Raw genomic sequence first — 21,514 nt, 5'->3', positions numbered from 1 at the left:
TTCTTCCCTTAAGTGTCCACAGGGCACATGTTTGTTATTTGTCTGATTGCAGTTTTAAATTATCATATGCATAAACATATAGAAAAAGATAAATTTTGGTCAATAAATAGATAATGGTTCAAGAGAGAAATATCAATGGCTTGAAAGGAGGTAGTGGGTATTGTGAAGCAATGCTTCTCAATCTTTTTCATGTCATGGCATGATGGCAAATAGCCCCTTGCACAACAGATGGGGCTAAATGAATAAGGCTACTTGAAGCCGGAGGTGACTATTTGAGAGCTCTAAATGACTCAGGCCCTACAGCACCATGAAGTTATGTTGAGATATGACTATCTCAACATAACTTGATCACATTTGAGGTATAAGTGCTTGGAAGACCTTCTCTGAGGCTTTCTATAGCTGCTGATGTGGAATTATTGTCCAACTTCTCAGTGAGGTGCTAGACATGTCTGCTATTGGCTGGTGAGAGCCAGTTGTTAAAGTTTTAGAAATTTTACCGAAGAGATGTTAAATATAACCATTATTAAAAATTATATTTAAAATGAAGATAAATTTTCAACACACCACATTTTACTCTTGTGTATTTCTTACATCTTAGTGTTAATTATGCTTTTGTGATTATTTATGTCTATTGTATTTGCATGGTGGAAACACAATATAGTGGTTGTACCACTACTACTCAGCTCTTCCTGACTCTGTGACAGTAATGTCACATTGGTAGCTTGAAGTTGGCCATGGAGGGAGTTTTCACCTAAAGGAATTGGCAAATGCTACAAAGCAGGGCTTTTTCCCTCCTACAGAGCTGGTTGCTAAATGTCTATAACCTCACTGCTGCCCCTATCCACCCCATTCTCTCTCAGCAGCTCGTAGACACCACTTCTTACTTGCCTTGCCCTTTCTAATTCCCAGACAAACACGGGAGCAGCAACAGAGTCACCTTTAGCTTTATAGAAAGAGGCTGGAAAGGACTAGGAGTCAGAAGATGGGGTTCTAGTCTGAATTCTTTCAGACTTCGGGCTAGCCATATTGCTTCTTTAAAAAATCAGTGATATAGTTTGGATATTTGTCCCTACCCAAATCTCATGTTGAACTGTAATTGCCAATGCTGGAGGTGGGGCCTGGTAGGAGGTGTTTGGATCCTGGGGGCAGATTCCTCATGGCCTGGTACTGTCTTCGTGATAGTGAGTTCTCACGAGATCTGGTCATTTAGAAGTGTGACAACACCCACCCCCTACATCTCTCTCTCTCTCGATCTGCTTTTACCATGTGATATGCCTGCTCCCCCTTCACCATAATTGTAGGCTTCCTGAGACTTCCTAGAAGCTGAGCAGATGTTGGCACCACACTTCCTATGAAGCCTGCAAAACCATGAATCAATGAGTCAATCAAATCTCTTTTCTTTATAAATTACCCAGTCTTTTCAGGTATTTCTTTTCTTTCTTTCTTTTTTTTTTTTTTTTTTTTGAGATGGAGTCTCACTCTGTCACCCAGGCTGGAGTGCAGTGGTGTGATCTTGGCTCACTGCAAGCTCTGCCTCCCGGGTTCACGCCATTCTCCTGCCTCAGCCTCCGGGTAGCTGGGGCTACAGGTGCCCGCCACCACACCTGGCTAATATTTTGTATTTTTAGTAGAGATGGGGTTTCACCATGTTAGCCAGGATGGTCTCAATCTCCTGACCTCATGATCCACCTGCCTTGGCCTCCCAAAGTGCTGGGATTACAGGCGTGAGCCACCGCGCCTGGCCGGTCTCAGGTATTTCTTTACAGGAATCCAAGAACAGCCTAATACAATCAGTTTTCTCATTCAAAAAGAGATATAACTACATAACATTAAAAGTCCCTTTCCAATCTAGATTTCTATTCCATTTTCTTCTAGTATTCTAGGGTGTCATCACTCACTCTCAGTGTTTGATTTCCAGTACTGTTTACCACCCCTCACATTCCTCTGTTTTCTAGCTAGTTTACAGGCCTCAGAAAATGTTACAGTGTTGCCTGGGGCTGTAGGGAGACCTCCTGAAACTATTGCTATGGAATAAAAGATGAAATGCTCCTGATTATTGTAAATACAAAATTGCATGCAGGATTGTGTAAAGACAATGCCAGGTTGGACTGCCAGAATGAGCCAAGAGCGCGTGATGTGCTTTCCCCCGCAGAGAGCCTATGAATGGACGTGCAATCAGGGAGGTTTCACATCACCAAGATTCCTATCCCAGAAAAGCAGATGTTCATAGCTCTGGGAATCGAATGCGACCCTTGTGGAGAGCCTATAAATGGACGCATGGGGGGCGCCTGTCCATATGGATAAGATAGGGCTATAAACGCCCTCATCTTGCCACAGCTCTTCTAGGCCTCTTTAGGGTTAAGGCATACACCGTTCTGAGAATTTCTGGTCTAACCGGTTGTCTAGCTTCACGTCCTGTTTCTATGGATTGTTTGTAACCAGCTTTTGCTGCAACTGTTACTGCTGATTAATATCTTGCTAATCATAGGTTATGACAAGACTGTGTTTCTGTTTTAAGGCTCTGTTAGAAATTACTGATGCACACACTATATTGTAAATTCTTATCCCTGTATACTGTACTTCTGCATACAGATGTTATGTTAAAGAATTACTTCATCCCCATGTGACCATCTCACCTCATAATCAAATGACTCTAAATCCCTCACTAACCTACCCCCACCCTCACTAAACTTAATAATAAATGCTGGTATATCCAGTGCATTGTTGGCACCATGGGACCAGAAGGCAGTGACCCCGCTGGACCCAGATTTCACTATCTTGTGTGTGTCTGTTATTTCTCAACCTGCCGATCCACCTAGGAACAAAGAGAGAGCCCTGTTGCATTGCAGGCTGCTGGCCAGATCCCGCAATATGGGGCCAGAAAACTGTGGCTTTGCTAGCAACATTTCATCACAGTAAAAATTTGATGTCAGTGTGCATATTAGTTAAGCATGTAGGCTTTTACATATGAGATATTTGGACTGAAATTTTCACTCTGTCCCTCCCTATTTATATGACATCAAGCAAGTCACCTCTGTAAGTCTGTTTCCTCATTTGCATAACAGGTAATAAATGGTACTTATCTAATAGGGCTGTTGTAGAGATTATAATGTATGTATAACATGCAGTATGTATTAGTGCTTGATATATGTGGTAATTATTATATTGATTTTTAAAAAATTGTTTAAAGGAAAGCATACTGCCACATGCAGCACCTCATTTGGATGTGTCTGGAGTCTTGAAAGCTTGATGAACCTACATTCTTCTACAAATCAGCCGTTAGACCTTTTCTGGAGGTTGTAGCAGAAGAGCATAGACACTCTTGTACCCTTGACTGATTAACAGTCTTCCTCTCTCAGAAAGATCAGCCTTGTTAGCCGAGTGTACAGCTTTGGGAGGGATGCACACGGAGTGGTGAGGGAGAAAAAGGACACCCAACTATCCAGCCAGATGAGCAGAATCAACCCTGGCGATCAATGAGGTAACAGATGTCCCAGCCAGATCACCCTCACATTTGTTACTAATTTTGTTGTTGTTGCTTTTAGCGATTATTCTTTAGGACAGTGGTTTTTAATTGTGGCAATTTATCCCCCGTGGGATATGTGACAGTGTCTGGAGGCATTTTTGGTTTTCAACTGGGGGATAGGATGCTAACTGTTATCTAGTGGGTAGAGGCCAGAGAAGTTGCTAAACCTCCAACAATACACATGATAATCCCCTTCCCCTAACAACAAAGAGTTATTTGGCCCCAAATGCGAATAGATTGAAGGTTGAGAAACCCTGATCTAGAGTAATGCTGTCCAAAAGAACATTCTGTGATGGTGCAATTGTTCTATATCTATGCTGTGCAATATGGTAGCCACTAGCCATATGTGGCTATTGAGCACTTGAAATGTGGCTAATGCAACTAAATAACTGAGTTTTACATTTTATTTAAATTATTTTAAATTTAAATAGTCATAATACAGCAGCTAGTAGCATTGGGCAGCACAGCTCTAAGGGGTCTTCTCTAGGACAGGATGAGAAATAGCTCTTATGACCAAAGATTCCATTCAGAGTGCCCAAGTCCTAAGAATTCAATTAGTTCTTAGAAATAAGTTTCAAAAAAGTACTAGAAATATAATTAAGGCCAGGCATGGTGGCTCACGCCTGTAATCTCAACACTTTGGGAGGCCGAGGTGGGCAGGTCACGAGGTCAGGAGTTCAAGACCAGGCTGGCCAATATGGTGAAACCCCATCTCTACTAAAAATACAAAAATTAGCTGGGCGTGGTGGCATGCACCTATACTCCCAGCTACTCGAGAGGCTGAGGCAGAAGAATCGCTTGAACCCAGGAGGTGGGGTTGCAGTGAGCCGAGATCATGCCACTGCACTCTAGCCTGGGCGACAGAGTGAGACTCCATCTCAAAAAAAAAAAAAGAAAGAAAGAAATATAATTAAACTTAAAAAATGCACAGATAAGGAAAAAATCAGAAATAAAAGCAAAAATATTTCAAGTATCTGTCTTTGGTTAGTGGGACTACTAATTTAGATAGGTTTTTTCCTTTCTAATTACATGTATTTCCATTTTTAAAATGACATGAACATCTGTCAATTTCACAAGAAAAAAAATTAAAATTCTAAAAATATAATTCACTAAAAGAGAAATAGTAAGAGCTACATGAGATCACCTGCTAATACAACTTGGTTTTGTCGAAAGAGAAATGCCTATTAGTGCCTTTATGAATAAGAAGAGAACAAAAAACTGGGTGCCGTGGCTCATGCCCATAATCCCAGCACTTTGGGGGGCCAAGACGGGTGGATCCCTTGAGCTCAGGAGTTCCAGACCAGCCTGGGTGACATGGAGAAACCCTGTCTCTCCCAAAATACAAAAACTAGCCAGGTGTGATGGTGCATGCTTGTGATCCCAGCTACTTGGGACACTGAGGTGGGACGATTGCTTGAGTCCCAGGAGGTTGAGGCTGCAGTGAGCTGTGATCATGCCACCACATTCCAGCCTGCGGAACAGAGTAAGACCCTGTCTTTGAAAAAAGAAAAGAAAAGAAGACAACTAAAAAATGCTCTATCTCATAACATTCTGAAGGTCTGTGAACATTGGTAGTCAACGCCTAATTTTAGTAAATGGAGTAGGATCTATGAAATCAGAGGAATCCTCTAGGCAAGGTGAGCAAGGGGAAGAAGGCACCTTTAATTCATCCTTTATATTTACCGACTTGCAGCAATTTGGCTACGTTCCTCTGCTGGTGTATGTCATACCTATCCCCAATCCACTACATCTCAAGCCAAAACTATTCTATTGGTATTAGGTCCTTGGAATCCAGTTCAGTAAATAACCTGGTAAACTAATTTAAGCCTAGGAGTCAAGGGTTAATAGCAAATCGATGTATTATTTCTTTTAGATAATATATATTCATGTCCATGAGACTCTTCCATCCTATAATATGCATAGGTCATTTCCATGTCCCATATCTTCTCTGTGAACTGGTGAAAAGCCCATTTAATTCTACTTAAACCATATTGTGTTTTCTTTTGTGATTCCAAAATGTCTAGAAGTTTAAAAATCTTGTCATTGTGCCGATGAAAGCAAGGAGTACCTGCTTACAGGGGTAGTGGGGAAGAGTTGGGAAGTCGCACACCCACAGTGGGAAGGGGCCTAGCTCCTAGCAGTAGGTCATCAGGTCGGCTAGTATAATATTTACCTCTTCAGTTGTTTATTATTGTCCCTATTCAATAGGTAGGAAAGTCAAGATTCATTGAAATTAGTTAACTTGCTCAAGGTCATAAGATGTTGAGCCAATTACTATTGCAGTATAACAATCCACCTCAAAACATAGTGGCATAAAACAGCCATGTTATTAGATTTTCAGATTGGGTGGCTTTACATTTGTAAAGGGCTCATCTGGGCCATTCTCTCACGGGGTCTTTCATGATACCATGGTCAGACGTTGGCTATAGCGGAACACCTAAGGTTTGGAGATTGGGGTTCCTCATAGCATGGCAGCCTCAGGACAGTTCAATTGCTTACATAGTGGCTCAGGTTCTTAGCACAAGTATTCTCTCAATGAATGTGAGATCACATCACCTTTTCAGAGCTAGCTTGTGAAATCACACAGTGTCACTTTTGCCACATTCTCCTGGTTACAATAAAGTCACAAATTTACCTATCTTTAAGTGGAGGATAATTAGACTTCACCTCTTGATATAGAAGTATCAAGGAACTAGAACATGGGAGATGGGAGAGATTGTTGAGGTTGTCTTTGGAAAATACAATCTGACATGGATGATTAAGTGCCTACTCAGAATTTAAAACCTGGGCTGCTTCATATCAAACTCTTTGTTCTGCTGCACTAAACCCCATTCCTAAGATTTCATGTAAGTGATAGTGTGGTAACTGTGGTAATAATGTGGTAATGTGGTAAGGAAGTAGGCTTCTCAGAAAAAGGTAAATTATTCGCAATGGATTAGTTATTAGCATGAAGTTTCAATTCCTTTTGTTTGTTTCATTTATAGATTTCTCTTCTGTGTGTCTTCACCTATCTTACTCAAAGCTATTCTGTGCTGGAGTATCATTTTCTTGTGGTATGTGCTGGTGTATTGATGATTCATTGTTTGCAGAAAATTCTTTGTTTTTCCAATGCTCTTATTCAAGGTCCACCTTCTGTATTGCAAAGAAGGCATATCTTTCTCTGGAAAACATTTTGAAAAATGCCTGCTACTAGTACTTATTACTGAAGAATTGCATCCTTTTCTATTTACTTCACCATCTATCTTGGTTCCCTCTGTCTGCATCTATGGCTTAGTTTGACTTTTTTGTTCTCCCTCTGCAAAGGGAAGGCTTGCAAAGCACATGCCCTTTTTGGGTAAAGTGACTTCCTGATGGGAAGCTAAGCTGAACACAAAACTCCATTCAGCAGAAACTCAGATGTCATGTCACATCCTGCAAACACCATAGACACTTCTATCCCCATCATGCATTTCAGCAAAACTATAGTAACATCTTACCCTAAAATATGTGAAACACAGAAGGATGGTCCCTAGTCTTAGAATGCTTGGGATAACAAATGAAGTACTAGAAGAGAAACTTGGATACAAGAGCAAGGCTAGTGAGTTACTAGAATATAGACACTCTGAGGTAAGGGGAGGAATTGCAATTCAGAGACATGGGAGCCCAGTAGTCACCCTGGTCTCGTCTGCAGTGTGTAGAACCTAATTAGAGCAGGGAAAGAGAAGAGAGATGACTTAAGATGGTTAAGTAATTAGAACCCTCTTAATTCTACTTCTATTTGCCTGAATAAGTAAATTTCTGTTGGCCACATTTATCATCTATAAAACCTAGCTAATAATAATCACTTTTTATATTGCTGGCAATAACTGGAGCATAGTCAACATTTGTTTCTTTCCCCACCTCAATTTTTTCTCTACTTCCTCTCAGGATAAATCTAAGCAACGGGTTGCAACTGAGGCTGTGGTGGGAAGCTTAACCAGCTCTACCGCGAGAAACTGAGAAGGACAGCTGCAGGGGCTGACATATTCGGCATTCACAAGAGGAGAGATGAGAAAACACTGCCGATAACAGTTGGTGAGAGTGGAAATTGAATAGTTACATGTATAAAAATTTAACAGATATAGTGCCCAAATTATGTGAAGATGTGCAAGAATGATCATCGTGGCATTGATTTTAATGCAGTAGTTACAAACTGGAAACATTCTACATGTGTCTTGATAAGTATCTGGTTAGATAAATTATAGCATGGCCACGTGATGGAGTTCTAAGTATCCTTTAAAAAGAATAAGGTAGAATTGTACGTGCTAATGGAAATATCTCCAAGATATGTTGTTAAATGAAAAAGCAAGTTGCCAACATAATATTGTATAATTGCGTTTGTGTGTATTTCCGTGTGTGTGTGTGCATGTGTGTGTTGTGGTATGTGTTTATGTAAGAATATAGTTGGCCCTCCATATCCATGGGTTCTGCATCTTTAGATTCAACCAACTTGGGATAGAAAATATTCCAGGGAAAAAACGGTTTAAAACAGCCGGGTGCAGTGGCTCACACCTGTAATCCCTGCCAAGGCGGGTGGATCACGAGGTCAGGACATTGAGACCATCCTGGTTAACACGGTGAAATCCCTTCTCTTCTAAAAATACAAAAAATTAGCCGGGTGTGGTGGCGGGCGCCTGTAGTCCCAGCTACTCGGGATGCTGAGGCAGGAGAATGGCGGGAACCCGGGAGGCGGAGCTTGCAGTGAGCCGAGATCGCGTCACTGCATTCCAGCCTGGGCGACAGAGCGAGACTCAGTCTAAAAAAAACAAAACAAAAACAAACAAACAAAGACCAATACAAAATAATACAAATAAAAATATAGTATAACAACTATTTCCATGGTATTTCCATTGTGTTCAGTATTATAAGTAATCTAGAGGTGATTTAAAGTATATGGAGGATGTGTGTAGGTTATATGCAAATACTATGCTATTTTATATAAGGTATTTGAGCATCCCCAGATTTTGGTATCCTGGGGCATCCTGGACCAATCCCCCGTGGATATCAAGGGATAACTGCATATATAATGGTATATGTATAAAAATTTCCATAAGGATACACAAAAACTGATAATAGCAGGTGATTTTATTAAATGCAGTGGGAACGGGAGATGTGCAGAGAGGAAGACTTTTTTACTTTGATTTCCTCACTTTTTTTATTATTTGATTTTTAAATAGTTATAAGCATGTACTACTTCTTTTATAATGAAAATAAAAAAATACAATGATCTTTTTTTTTTTTTTTTTTTGAGACAGAGTCTCACATCTCACTCTGTCGCCCAGGATGGAGTGCAGTGGTGCAATCTCGGCTCACTGCAAGCTCCGCCTCCCGGGTTCACGCCATTCTCCTGCCTCAGCCTCCTGAGTGCTAGGACTACAGGTGCCCAACACCACGCCCGGCTAATTTGTGTGTGTGTGTGTGTATTTTTAGTAGAGACGGGGTTTCACCGTGTTAGCCAGGATGGTCTACAATCTCCTGACCTCGTGATCCACCCACCTCGGCCTCCCAAAGTGCTGGGATTCAGGCATGAGCCACTGCGCCCGGCCAATACAATGATCTTTAAAAGCTACTCAACACAGAGAGACAAGAAAAAGATCCCAGGATAGCAAGAGCTAGCTAAGGAATTGAAATTTCACAGGGGAATTTTAAGCTCTGAGTTTACAGCAGAAAGTTCTGAGGACATGATTAACATTTATGGCAAACACAAGCAGGAAATAGGGCAGTGAAAATCACGTAAATGACCTGGAGGAGTCCACAGGTAGGATGTTTGGAGAAAATGTCAGATGTTTGTTCATACTCATTTCAGTGATTCAGCCCTGGTTGCCTATTAAAATCACCTGGGGAGTTTTAAAAATATACAAAGACCCACTCGCAGATATTCTGACTTAATTGGTCTGAGGAGGGACCACGCATGAGTATGTTTTAAAAGACCACCAGGTAATTCTTATGTATCCAGAGTAGAAAGCCACTCCATGTAACACTGCTTAAAACCCTCAGGATAATCGACAAGCAATTGTTGACCACATACTACCTGCCAGGTATTGCGCTAGGTGTTAACCTTACAAATGTGAAGTAATTTTAAAAACTTCCTTCCAAGTGATAAGGATATTATAACTTTTCTGTAAATGCAATTTGTGGATGACAAACGAAAAAATAGTTTAAAAAAGAAGAGTGATGTGTAAAATAATATATACTGTTTTTAATATCAGATAAGTGGAAAAAAAACTGTTAATATGTGTAGCGGTTCCTTTATCAACTTAAAAAGAAACTACCTTTTATGCTGTAACAATTGTCCAGGAGCTTGCCTAGTACTTGAATCATTTTATTCAAAGTGAGGTCCATGGGCCAGGGACGTTATCATCATGCCTGACAGCCCGTTCAGAATGTAGAATCACTAGCTCCAGTCAGACATATTAAATCAGAATCAGCATCAAATAAGATCTCCAGGTGATTCAGAGGCACATCAAACCTTGAGAAGCACTGTGTTACTTCTAAGAAGAACTTAAAATCTTTTAGATCTCCTTAGTCATATCCTTCCTATCATAAAATTGAATGACTTGCTTTCAGGAGAATCATAAACAGCTTACATCCCAACGATTTCTGTAACAAAAACAACATTAATAAATCATCTTTTTCGCAGTTACTGTGCTGGGCACTATAGCCACTTTCTAAATACAACCCTAAAGAAGTACATATTATTGTTCCTCCCGTTTACCAATGAGTCCACTGAGATTCATCAAGTCTCACAGCTAATAAATGACAAAACTAATTTTAAATTCAGATGTGATTAACAATGCAGTTGTTTTACTCTACTTCATTGTGTTCAGTGCTTATGATAGTGATATTATGGTATTTATTACACTTTTCATTAAAAATGAAATTTGAATAATCTTTAAAGTTACAGTCATTGCAGAACTATTTAATAACTACAATAAAAAGAGAAGTTGGATTATAATCCATGAGCTGACCAATCACATATATTTCATTTCTCTCTCTCTCTCCCTCTCTCTCATACATATACATATATATACACACACACACACAAAAAACACACACACACAACACACACACACACAGTTTTAGCTTGTATAGCAATTTGATCTGTTGGTATGTTCAGAAATCTTACAGTGAAATTTTTCAGACCCTGAAATGCAGCCAAGAGGAACGTTTTGTTTCAATTGCAATTAACATTAATAAAAATAGTTTATGTAAAAACAAGGTGGAACTTTTAATACAGAAAGTGTGCAAAGGTGTATAGACTAGCTTCGAAGTGGATCTTGTCTTTCCTAAATAAATGCCAAAGTAGAAAATCAGTCTGAGACGGCATAAAATCTTTTCATTATCTATCACAAGAAGATGACATTTAATCCATCTCCTTACTTTGAAGACTGATTAAACTTCAGATGGAATTTAGTTAATAAATCATATTAGCACAATGCATCCCTATGGCATATACCTCTTCCAATTAAAGAGCTTCTCCTCAATGATCTATGTGAGTTCCTATGTTGGACTTTGGTCTTGAACTCAAGTAATTTTTGTTGGAAACAACTGTTGTTCTGGCCAGGTAAAATCAACCTTTTCTTATTTACTACTAAAGGAAGTAAGAGAAGACTGTCCACTGACCACAGAAGTTATGTATTTTCAGCATGGTTGGACCTATCTGGATGTTATATATCTAGTCATGCTGAAAATATTAAAACAGAGAACTATACCATGCTGAATATAAATAATTTAATATTAGGTCTCCAAGCCCATCTTAGATCATGCTTCTGTGGTTCATGGTGCCTGTTGAAGAGTTGACTGAATTTGGCATTTGTGTTCAGCCAGTCACCACATCTTTTTTAGTTCTGTGGGCCTGAGAGGGCAAATTAACTAAAAACTAAAGAATAAAAAAAAGGTAAAAATAAATAGACCTATCTGACATATGTTGACCTAAGGAAAAAACTAGAGACAAAATTAAAAGTAAAGAGTTTATCTGGGCCAAATTTGAGGACTGCAACTGGGAGACGTAGATTCAAATTGCTCTGAATATATGCTGTGATTAATAGCAGTTACAAGCAGGTTTTTAAAGGAAAAAGAAGGGGCAGTTTCTAAATTTGTATATCAATAGTTTATGTTAAAATAACACAAGTTGTTGATTAGGTATACATTGGTCTTTGTATTATAAATTCCAATGAAGATAATGAGTGAGGGTTACATTGCACAATCTGTGGTAACATTTTAGATAATTTATCACCTAGTCTGGAAACTACAAAGAAGGAAAGAAAGAAGAGAATGCCTTTAAATAATTGCCCGTGGAGGATCACCTGGACCCTGGGAGGTTAAGGCTGCAGTGAGCCATGATAGCGCCATTGCACTCCAGCCTGGATGACAGAGTGAGACCGTCTCAAAATAAATAATTTAATTTAACAAATAAAAAATAAATAATTGCCCCTGGGCCTAGGCAGTGGGGACTGAGCATGACTGAAGTCTCATATTCATGTCTCCCTAGGCCTGATAAATTTTGTGTAAGTCACATTCCGCAGACTGCTCTGAGCTACTTTCTTTCTTACAAAAGAGGTTTAAAAAAAGGCAAAACATATGGCAATTCCCAGTGACTACTAAAGACAATACTCATCCTAAGTGAAAGGCATATGACAAAATCTCATCTAATATTAATACTCCCACACAAATGCAAATTTACAAAGAGTAAATTCAGATTTCAGCTACCTGAGAATTATCTGATTTTCCATTTGTAAAAAAAGGGGGTGAAATTGGCATGGGTATGTTGGGGAAATATAATTAAAAACAAAATGTTCTCCCAACCCAGAAAACCTCTCCTCAAAGGTAGTAGAGAAAGAAAAGAGTTTTATTACTGAATAAGCATCAAACCAGAATGCGATGCCTGTCACAGGCAATCTGCTAAGAGATTGCAAACACAGAAAGGAATCTCATCCTTTATATAACCAAACAAATATGACCCATTACCTATGTGTTTTCAAAACAAGCAATAACTAGTCTTCAAGCAAGAATACTTTAGTCACACATAGTTCATCCTAACTTTACCTGGCAATTGGGTTTAACATCTAAAGCTAATTGTCTTTACAGGAAAAATAAGCTTCTATGTCTTAATGACAGGAGGTAGTTTTGCAACTTGGAGCAAAGCACCCACCAAAGTTAGCTTCCTACCCTCCCACACAAACTGGGAGATAGTGGTGTTAGCTCCTTTGATGTTTACATTTCAAAGAGAGGAGAAAATATTTATAATTACAAAGTTTCTAAAGCATTTTAAAAATAGATGCCCTGAGATAAAGAGAGGGAGGGAAGATACCTCTTCCCTTATTTTCAACCAGGGGAATCAAACCTCTTAGTTTTGTTTGTATTTGTCTTTTCAGGTAGAATAACCTACCCAGAGAGTCTATTTTTCCCATCTGCCCAAAGGAACAATAAGAACATCTGACTGGGGAGATGAGCTATCTCCATGAGCTTACAGTTTTGTAACTTGCATCAAACCATTTAAATATTCTGGGTCTCAATTTTCTTCTCCATAAAGTGAGAATATTAATAATGTTTACTTCACAAGGTTGTTACAGAGATGAAATAAAATATGAAAAACTAAATGAATTTTAAAGTGCTCCATAAACTATGAAGCCCTGTACCAGTAAAGCAGTTGCCTGTTATGATATGTTTTCAGAGAGTTTAGAACAGCCGCCTGCCAAGGCCCTCCCATCATTTCTCGATGTGCGAAAATACCATTACCAGAGACTTATTCTTAATTTCCTGAAAATGCAAATGCTCTTGGGCAGCTAACATATTAGCATTATGACCAGCTTATTTTTTAAGAGATGGGGTCTCACTTTGTCACTCAGGCTTGAGTGTAGTGGCACTATCATAGCTCACTGCAGCCTCAAACTCCTGGATGTAAGTGATATACTGTGTCCAGATTAAAGAGGTTGTGCCTGCCCTCAATACACTCTAGAAATCAGGCTGTTCTGGAGAAGAGTGAGCAGTTTAAAGAGATCTAGGGCTTGCTGGACTCTTTAGTTGGAGGGAGGAGAAAAAAAGAGGAGTTGTGCAAAAGATGTAAAAGATAGGACAAGGTCTCCTTCTCACTTCTTTTCAGAGCTAGCCCCGTGCCAAGATCATGTAGGAAAGAAATGAAGGAAGTTCTTTACTTCCAATGATTCTGGCAACAGATTACTTCCTATTTTTAAGAGAAGACACAGACATACATTCTAAACATTCTCATTGTTCAAATTCTATCCAAATTACAAAATACTCTATTGTCATTGTTTCTAAGTTTTGAAATTTGTGTTCATTAAAGAGAGGCACAATTATAATATCATGTATGAAAGGAGAATCAAGAGATTATCCAATGCTCGAGGAGGATGTTGCTGCTGTTTTATTAGGCTCAAGAAGAAAGTATAACATTTTCAAAGACATGTGTGGCTTAATAAGTGTCTGTTTTCCAGAAATGCCAAGAAACATTGTGGATCACAGTTTGAGTTTCCTTCTAAAATCCCAACACACCTCATAAAAGTAAAACCCAAGCCTGAAGCCAAACAGCTCAAGGTAGGAAGTAAATTTAGAACCTGGGGTTCTGGCATATAGCTCTGATCCAAAACACACTAGGAGGCTTGCCAGAATGTGGAAAACTTGCTGTCATAAAGAAATAGAGGCATCTACTCAATGACATTGTAATCCAATTTCTGTAAGTTTTATTACATAGGGGGCTGTCAGCATCAGGCTCTGTGATTATGACTTATTGGGTTATTCTGGCTAACATGGAGCACACTATACATATACACAAGCACACATATACTAATTCTCCTATGGAGACAAGAAGACTATAAATGGTCCCATGGTAATCTATGAAGAGAAAGAGATGCATGTTTTTGAGCTTAAAAATAACAAATAAATAATAAGTGACATTATAGACATCTAAGGGATCAGGCACTATTCCATGGCATATATTAATTCATTGGATTCTTATAGCATCCCTATGAGGTAGGCACTATTATAACCTCATTTTAAAGAGGAGGAAACTAAAGCTCACAGAGGTCAAGTACTTTCCTAAAGCCACACAGCCCATAAGGAGACAGTTGGGATTCAAATCCAGGCAGTCTGACTCCAGAGTCCAGGGTGCTTACCACCTTAATGTATTTATTTTCAGAGATCTTCTAAGCAGAACTTTCACTACTAATCTAGTATTTACTTCCCAATTCACTTCTTTATTTCTCTGGTTCAAGTAATTCAGAGCATGCTTTTTTTTTTTTTTATTCTTCAATGTTTAAAGAGTTCTATTTTCCAGCTCACATTGTGGGACTCGTGTCTGAACACTGCCAGTCCACACAAGTAAAAATATACGCACCATCAATAGGTTACTCTATCAGCACGGTGGAATACAAGACGAATTTGATTTTTTGTTATCTAACTAAAGTTACTGATTTATGGGTATCAAAGTTACCCTTATGATAGGGTTTGTAACTTTGTCTAAAAGTGATTGCGATACTGATAAAATATCACCACACTGATGTAAACAAAATAATTAGGTTAACAAATTAGGTTCAAAACAATTATTTCTACCCTATCAAATTAACTCTGTCCTAAATGATACCTAAGAAAAAGTCATAACTAAAATTGTTGTTATTGCTGCATCATTAATGTTGTATTTCCTTAAAAAATTTTATATTAAGTAGTATTATATATTTTTTGTGAAAGATTTATTAGGAACAAAACAAGCATGTTTATTCTACCCTGACTCTCAATTCTATACTATATTCCTGGGCCAATAAAACACTGTTTTAACAGTTTAAAGGATATATATATATATATACACACACACACACACACACACACACACACACACACATATGAACTTCTGAATGGAGACTTGCAAATCTTCATTTTGTAAAATTCAACACTCATTCATGATTAAAGATAATAACTGTCTTGGTCCCTTTGTGCTGCTTTGACAGAATAACTAAGACTAGGTAATTTATAAAGAGCAGGAATTTATTTTTCACATTTCTGGAGGTTAGGAAATCTAAGATTGAGGTGCCAGCATCTTGCGAGGGCCTTCTTACTGCATCCTCACATAGTGGGAGGTGGGAGGGTAAGAGAATAAGCTGGCAGAATTGTGTGAAGCCTCTTTTATAAAGGCCTTAATCCCATTAATGAGGAAGGAGCCTTCATGGCCTAATTACTTCTTAAAAGGCCCCATTTCTTAACACTAGCACATTGGCAACACTTGAATTGTGGAGGAGACATATTTAAACCATAGCAATAAGTAAGCCAGGAATATAAAGGTTCATCCTCAACCAGCTAAAGGGTATCTATTCAAGTCAGGAGCTAAATAAGGATGCCTGCTATTTCTATACTCTTCAGTGTTGTAATGGAAGCCCAAGGCAATTGGATAAGACAAAAATAACTAATAAGAGAAATAATTATATGGACAGTAAAAGATACACATCATCACTTTCAAATGATATTATTTTCTTACTAGGCAATCCAAGACTATGAACCTTCCTATTTGTCAACACTTTGTGGTGGTGTTACTGTTTCTGTTTTCTAGGAGAGTTCCTCAATTTTATCTCCTATCACAGTTTTAATTTCCAGGTGCTTTCTTTTTCTTCTCTGAATAGTCCCCTTTTTATCTCATGCTGCTCCTCTTTCATAAATGCAATTGCTTCTTATCTCTTTGACAATATTGTTTTTAAAAGATGTTTTCTTATGCTCCTTGCCTATTTCTATTTCCTGTGGAATTTCCTCTCCCCTTCATTTTGTTTTGGCCTGCATTTTTCACAGTAAAGCCTTCCTCAAATGTCTGGTGATCGTTGGGTGGATTCATTCATATTTAAGGATATTGGGTGGAGGCAAAGTTTGTTGACTTGCAGGCTGACCAATTGGGAACCTGACCATTTCTCAGGAATACTCCCCAGGTAACTCTGAACATCTGTTTCATAGGCCCATCTCTTTCCTCTCATCTTCTGTTTAAGAGGTATTCATCTGACATCTAGAGAGCTGGATGCTAAGCAGGAAAAAGGAACTAAGGCATTCCTCATTCTATATACAGATTCTCACTCAATACCCTGTTATCTGCATGTACCCTCACCCTGTCCTCAGCTGTCCCCCTGAGACCATATCATGCCTCAGAATACTTCTCCAGAATGAAAGGGAACTCACCTCTCTGCACAGGGTTGGGGAGATTCTTTATATACTTTCTATTTTCCAAAATTCGCTTGATATCTCTCAATTGCTATTTTCTTCTTCCCATTATAATCAAATCTAGGTTTAAGGAGGCAGTGGTGATAAGTGCCTTTGTGAACCTGCCATGTTTACCAGAAGTCCATACTCAAATATTATTTCAAGGAGCTGATTTCTAGCTCCTTAGAACTGTTCAGTATGGATGGATTATTAGTTTTAGAATGCCAGAAGCTCAAATCCACAATATTGCGAAGTGACCAAGAAAAAAAGATGCAGCACCAGAAAGTGTTAAATTCTGAGAAGCTTCAGCAGCCATTGCAAAAACTCTGGCAAGCTCTCAATTTGAACAGTAATGAGACTGTTCAAAAGCCCTGGGAAACGGGTCCAGAAAGAGAATTTCAAGATCAGGTGTTCTTGAATCCTTATCTTTCCCCTTGCACCTAAATAGCAAAGGGCCACATTTAAGAAACTTACTTAATTTAACTCTATTTCACTAAATTATAAAGCCTTGCCCTAGATTAGAAACCAAGCAGGTCATCTTACAGAGGAAAAGTAGTTCATGCCCTTTAAATCCATTATAATATCAGATGTGTTAGGTGACACCCAAGACACTATGCTAAGTCTGTGTTTTAGACAACAGTAAGTATTTTAAAACTTTAAGGATTTTAAAATAGAGGCCCAGAGACTACCCTAATTCCAGGTCATTACAACTGGATAAGAGGGACTGCTTTAGTTATCAGAGAGCATGGAGGGGAAAGTATCTGAGGTTACCAGACAGTCCTAAACCGGCAAGCTGGACACAGAGGATGAAAGACATTCTCTGTGGTCACTTTTACCCTTCCTAAATAGTTTATTTGTATTGAAAACCTTTGACTTTCACAGTGGAAGAAGTGCCTGGGCCCCAGGTGACTATCCGCAGATCTCTAGAGATAAAGGGAGAGGATTTAGGTAATATATACTTTGCATGAAATCAATATTTGTTGCAGAACATCTAAAATCAAGTCCCCTGGTTAATACAATTAAGGCTGTGCAAAAAAAAATAATAATAATCCCAAATTGCTACACAAAAGAACCTGAAAATGACTGCACATAATTCAATAAGATATTTGTTTTTTCTAAAGAAATCATGCGAGGTTTCTTTAAATATCAAAATGCTCTTGAGTAAATAATAAAGAACTCAAATTACAAAGCTAGAAGCAAAAATAATTTTGCAGAAACTATCTATTTTATAAGAGAGATTAAGACACTCCTGGAGTGCTTACAGTGGGGAGTTTTAAAAAAGGAAGAAAACGATCCTCTGGCAAATAAAACAGAGAGAACATGATGAAAAATGGCTGGGCACGGTGGCTCACACCTGTAATGACAGCACTTTGGGAGGCCAAGGCGGGTGGATCACCTGAGGTCAGGAGTTTGAGAGCAGCCTGGCCAACATGGCAAAACTTCATCTCTACTAAAAATACAAAAATTAGCTGGGCGTGGTAGTGGCCGACTGTAATCCCAGCTGCTTGGGAGGCTAAGGCAGGAGAATTGCTTGAACCCAGGAGGTGGAGGTTGCAGCGAGCCAAGATCATGCCACTGCACTCCAGCCTGGGCAACAGAGCGAGACTCCATCTCAAAAAAAAAAAAGAAAAAAAGAAAAAAGAAAAACAACAGCAACAACTAAACCCACAAGCCACAGACACAGCTTGCACAAATAAGCACCGGTCAACACTGCATATTAATCCTGAATGTAAGAAGAGATGTTAGGAAAGGATGACAAAGTCATCTAGAATGAGGAAATGTGTGTAGTTCAGCCCCCATTGTGAAGACCTGACACTGAGTCTTCCTGTCTTGTTTGTATTCCCCAGCACCCTATTAGGTGATGATCATTCTAGATACAATTCCTTAAGACTAATTCAGTCTCAGTCGTGACATTTTGACTCCTGAATCACTTTTCTCTTTTCCTTGATCCTGACAGTGAGCTGTCAGTTTACCTGTATTTGGCCTGTTACTTGAACTCTCCATAAGCCACCAAGAAGCAAAGGTAGCAACTACAGTTACTAGGGTGGTTATTGTCTTGGTTGTGTGGGAAACAGGAGCAGCCACACAGACCAATTTTAAATGGATTATTGTCAGGATATAGAGAGATTATCCTGTCAAAAATCAACAGAAGTTATATTTATGTTATTCACTTGAGGAGAAAGGCCATCTTTTATCTCCTTAAGCACGTTTGTTTTCAATGTAAAGTAATCTGGACAAAACGAATGTAGTACTTAATCAATAAGATGAGAAGTAGAATATTTTTGTCTTCTGAAATCTTGCTTCAAAAACATTGTGACCAATACGACCTATGCATTTATATGTATTTGGTAGTATTACTATCACTCTTTTGATTTATTCTTATAGAGTAGCAGACAGAAGCAGAGTTATAATTCTGTATTTCAGAACAGTCTATCTTGCTAACAATGAAACGACTCTTCTTTCTCCTTCTTGCACTCCAAAATGAGGGGAATGTTTCTTGCTAGTTTGTGTGATAATGCTATCTTAGATCAGGTTCTCCCTTAAGCAGATCCTCACCCCAGGATTTAGATACCAATGATTTCTTAAGGATGTGCTATCAGAAGAGTAAGGGGTAGAAGAAACAGGATTGGGAAGGGGGCCAAGGCAAGCAAGGGTATGTCTCATGGAAGACCCAGGCTCAGCCTCATCCTGCAGGAAGCTGTAGAGTGAAAATTACCCTTCAAAATTTCTCCATCTAGAGGTAAAGGAACAGAGTTTTGGTCCTCCCACACCACTTAGTCACTGGCTGGAAGATGCCCAGAAGGAATAGCAAAGGACTCTTCTACGCTTTTCCAGCTCCCATGCTGGCTTCACTGCCCGAGGGCAACCCTCTGAAGGTCATAGGAGTGAGTTATTAGCAGCAACAAATGGGGAAGCTGGAGGATGGACCCAAAGGAATCCAGGCAGGGCACCGTGGCATCTACTAGAAAGGGGATTCATGCTTTCCATTACTCTAACCTGAATTAGAAAGTTTCCCTTCTTCTTACATCACTATCTGTGATCCATATTCTACTTATAATCTTCTTTTGAGGATTCTCACTTTAGAGATTTGCTGTTTGACAGTTTAAACTTCAAGACTTTCTCCCATACTGTAGCATCTCTTATCCTGCAGCCTGTACAGTATAAAGCATTGTTATAATCAATCTGTGTCAAAGAACACAGCAAAAGCATTCTCCAATCCATAGGTGAAGGGCAAGTTGTGGAATCTGAGAATGGAAACTCTTGAAGGTGTTTTATTAGAGGAAGGACTGGAAGAGAGGAAGATTGAGCTATCTGAAACATGCGTATTGTCTTCATAATGGCCTAGTGCTAAAAGCACCAAACCTGTGCACTGCTGAGTGTTTGGAGAGCATCCCAATAGCTTCATGAAGCTCTCACAGATACTTGTCTGCATGACTCCCAGAACCCCAGCTTAGGGTCTGAGTTGGCTCAGGCCCAGGAGAGAAGACAGGACAGAAGCTGGAGTAAGTCTTCTTGAACACTTACTACCAAGAATCATAATCCCATCATGGATGAAGAAGACCGAGGGATGTTAGCCTCTTGGACACAATTTGACATCTTATGCCCATACAGCACTCTGTGTTTTTTAAAATAATGAGCCAAATTATGTATAAGCAAATTATACATTTCTTTCACTTATTCTGAGCAGAAAGATCATCCCAACCTGTATATCTCCCTTATGAAAATTATTAAAAGAAGGAAATGGCGATTTTTCCATTGTGTGTATACAAAATCTAGGGAAAACTTGCAGATAAAGATAACACTTGGGGACAATGAATTATTTATTAGCTCTTTGCTTGAACTCTGATCAAAGAGGAACTTCTGACACTTATTCTATTAATTATGAATGACAAATTTTCAAGCTTTCTGCTAAGAGTATTATGTGTTACAAATCAGCCCAATCCCACTTGACTTTTTCCTCTGCATAACAGTGGGCAGAGAAGCTCTTCCTCCCCTGCTTAGGAGCTTCTCCATGCCCAAATTCTTCCCATCTTTCAAGACTAGTTGAAATGCGCTTTCTTGAAGAACACCTCCCAGATTTCTCCCATTGTGATCAGTCTTTCCTCAAATGATTCTTCAGTATCTCCATGATCTCACTTTTGTTCTCTGACCTGTGCACTTAGCTATCTTCCTGTCTCTCATACAGATTTTAAGTTCTTATTCATTTTGGCATCCCTATTACACCTAGAAAAAGGCTTTACATGTAGATCTCCTTGAACGTTATTGAATTGAATTTACATATTTTAAAAAATTTTTTTGAGCCCTTACAATGTGCTTACTCTGTACTAGACACTGGAAGAAAATGTATATAAAAAGATGAAAACAAAACAGTTCTTAAACTTTTCATTAAGGGTTAAAGACAACCACATTTTTTAAAAAAGAAAAAGATTATAACAGGGTTTGCTAAATTTCAAAAAATGCCATAGGAGTCCACAACTGCCTGTGAAAAGGTCAATAGGTGTCATCCCCATAAAAAGGTAACAAATATGAGGCTGATAGATGATGCATGGTAGCCATGGGTGTCAGGACCAAAACAGTACTGTCAGGCTTTCAGCATTCCTTCTGCTCTCCATGTGGAGTCTGCACTAGGCAAGGGTCAGAGGGTGTACCCCTGGGAGAAAGGACACATGGCCAAGAACTCATATAGATTACTCATATAGATTACCTGTTTAAGAAAACAGGATCTTAGACTAAGTAGCGTGAGGGAAAAAAAAAACGAAAGAAAGAGAACAGGAACCAAACCTT

The sequence above is a fragment of the Pongo abelii genome, chromosome 6, assembly GCF_028885655.2.
Source record: "Pongo abelii isolate AG06213 chromosome 6, NHGRI_mPonAbe1-v2.0_pri, whole genome shotgun sequence".
Taxonomy (NCBI): domain Eukaryota; kingdom Metazoa; phylum Chordata; class Mammalia; order Primates; family Hominidae; genus Pongo; species Pongo abelii.
Note: the sequence above shows the minus strand (reverse complement) of the source record.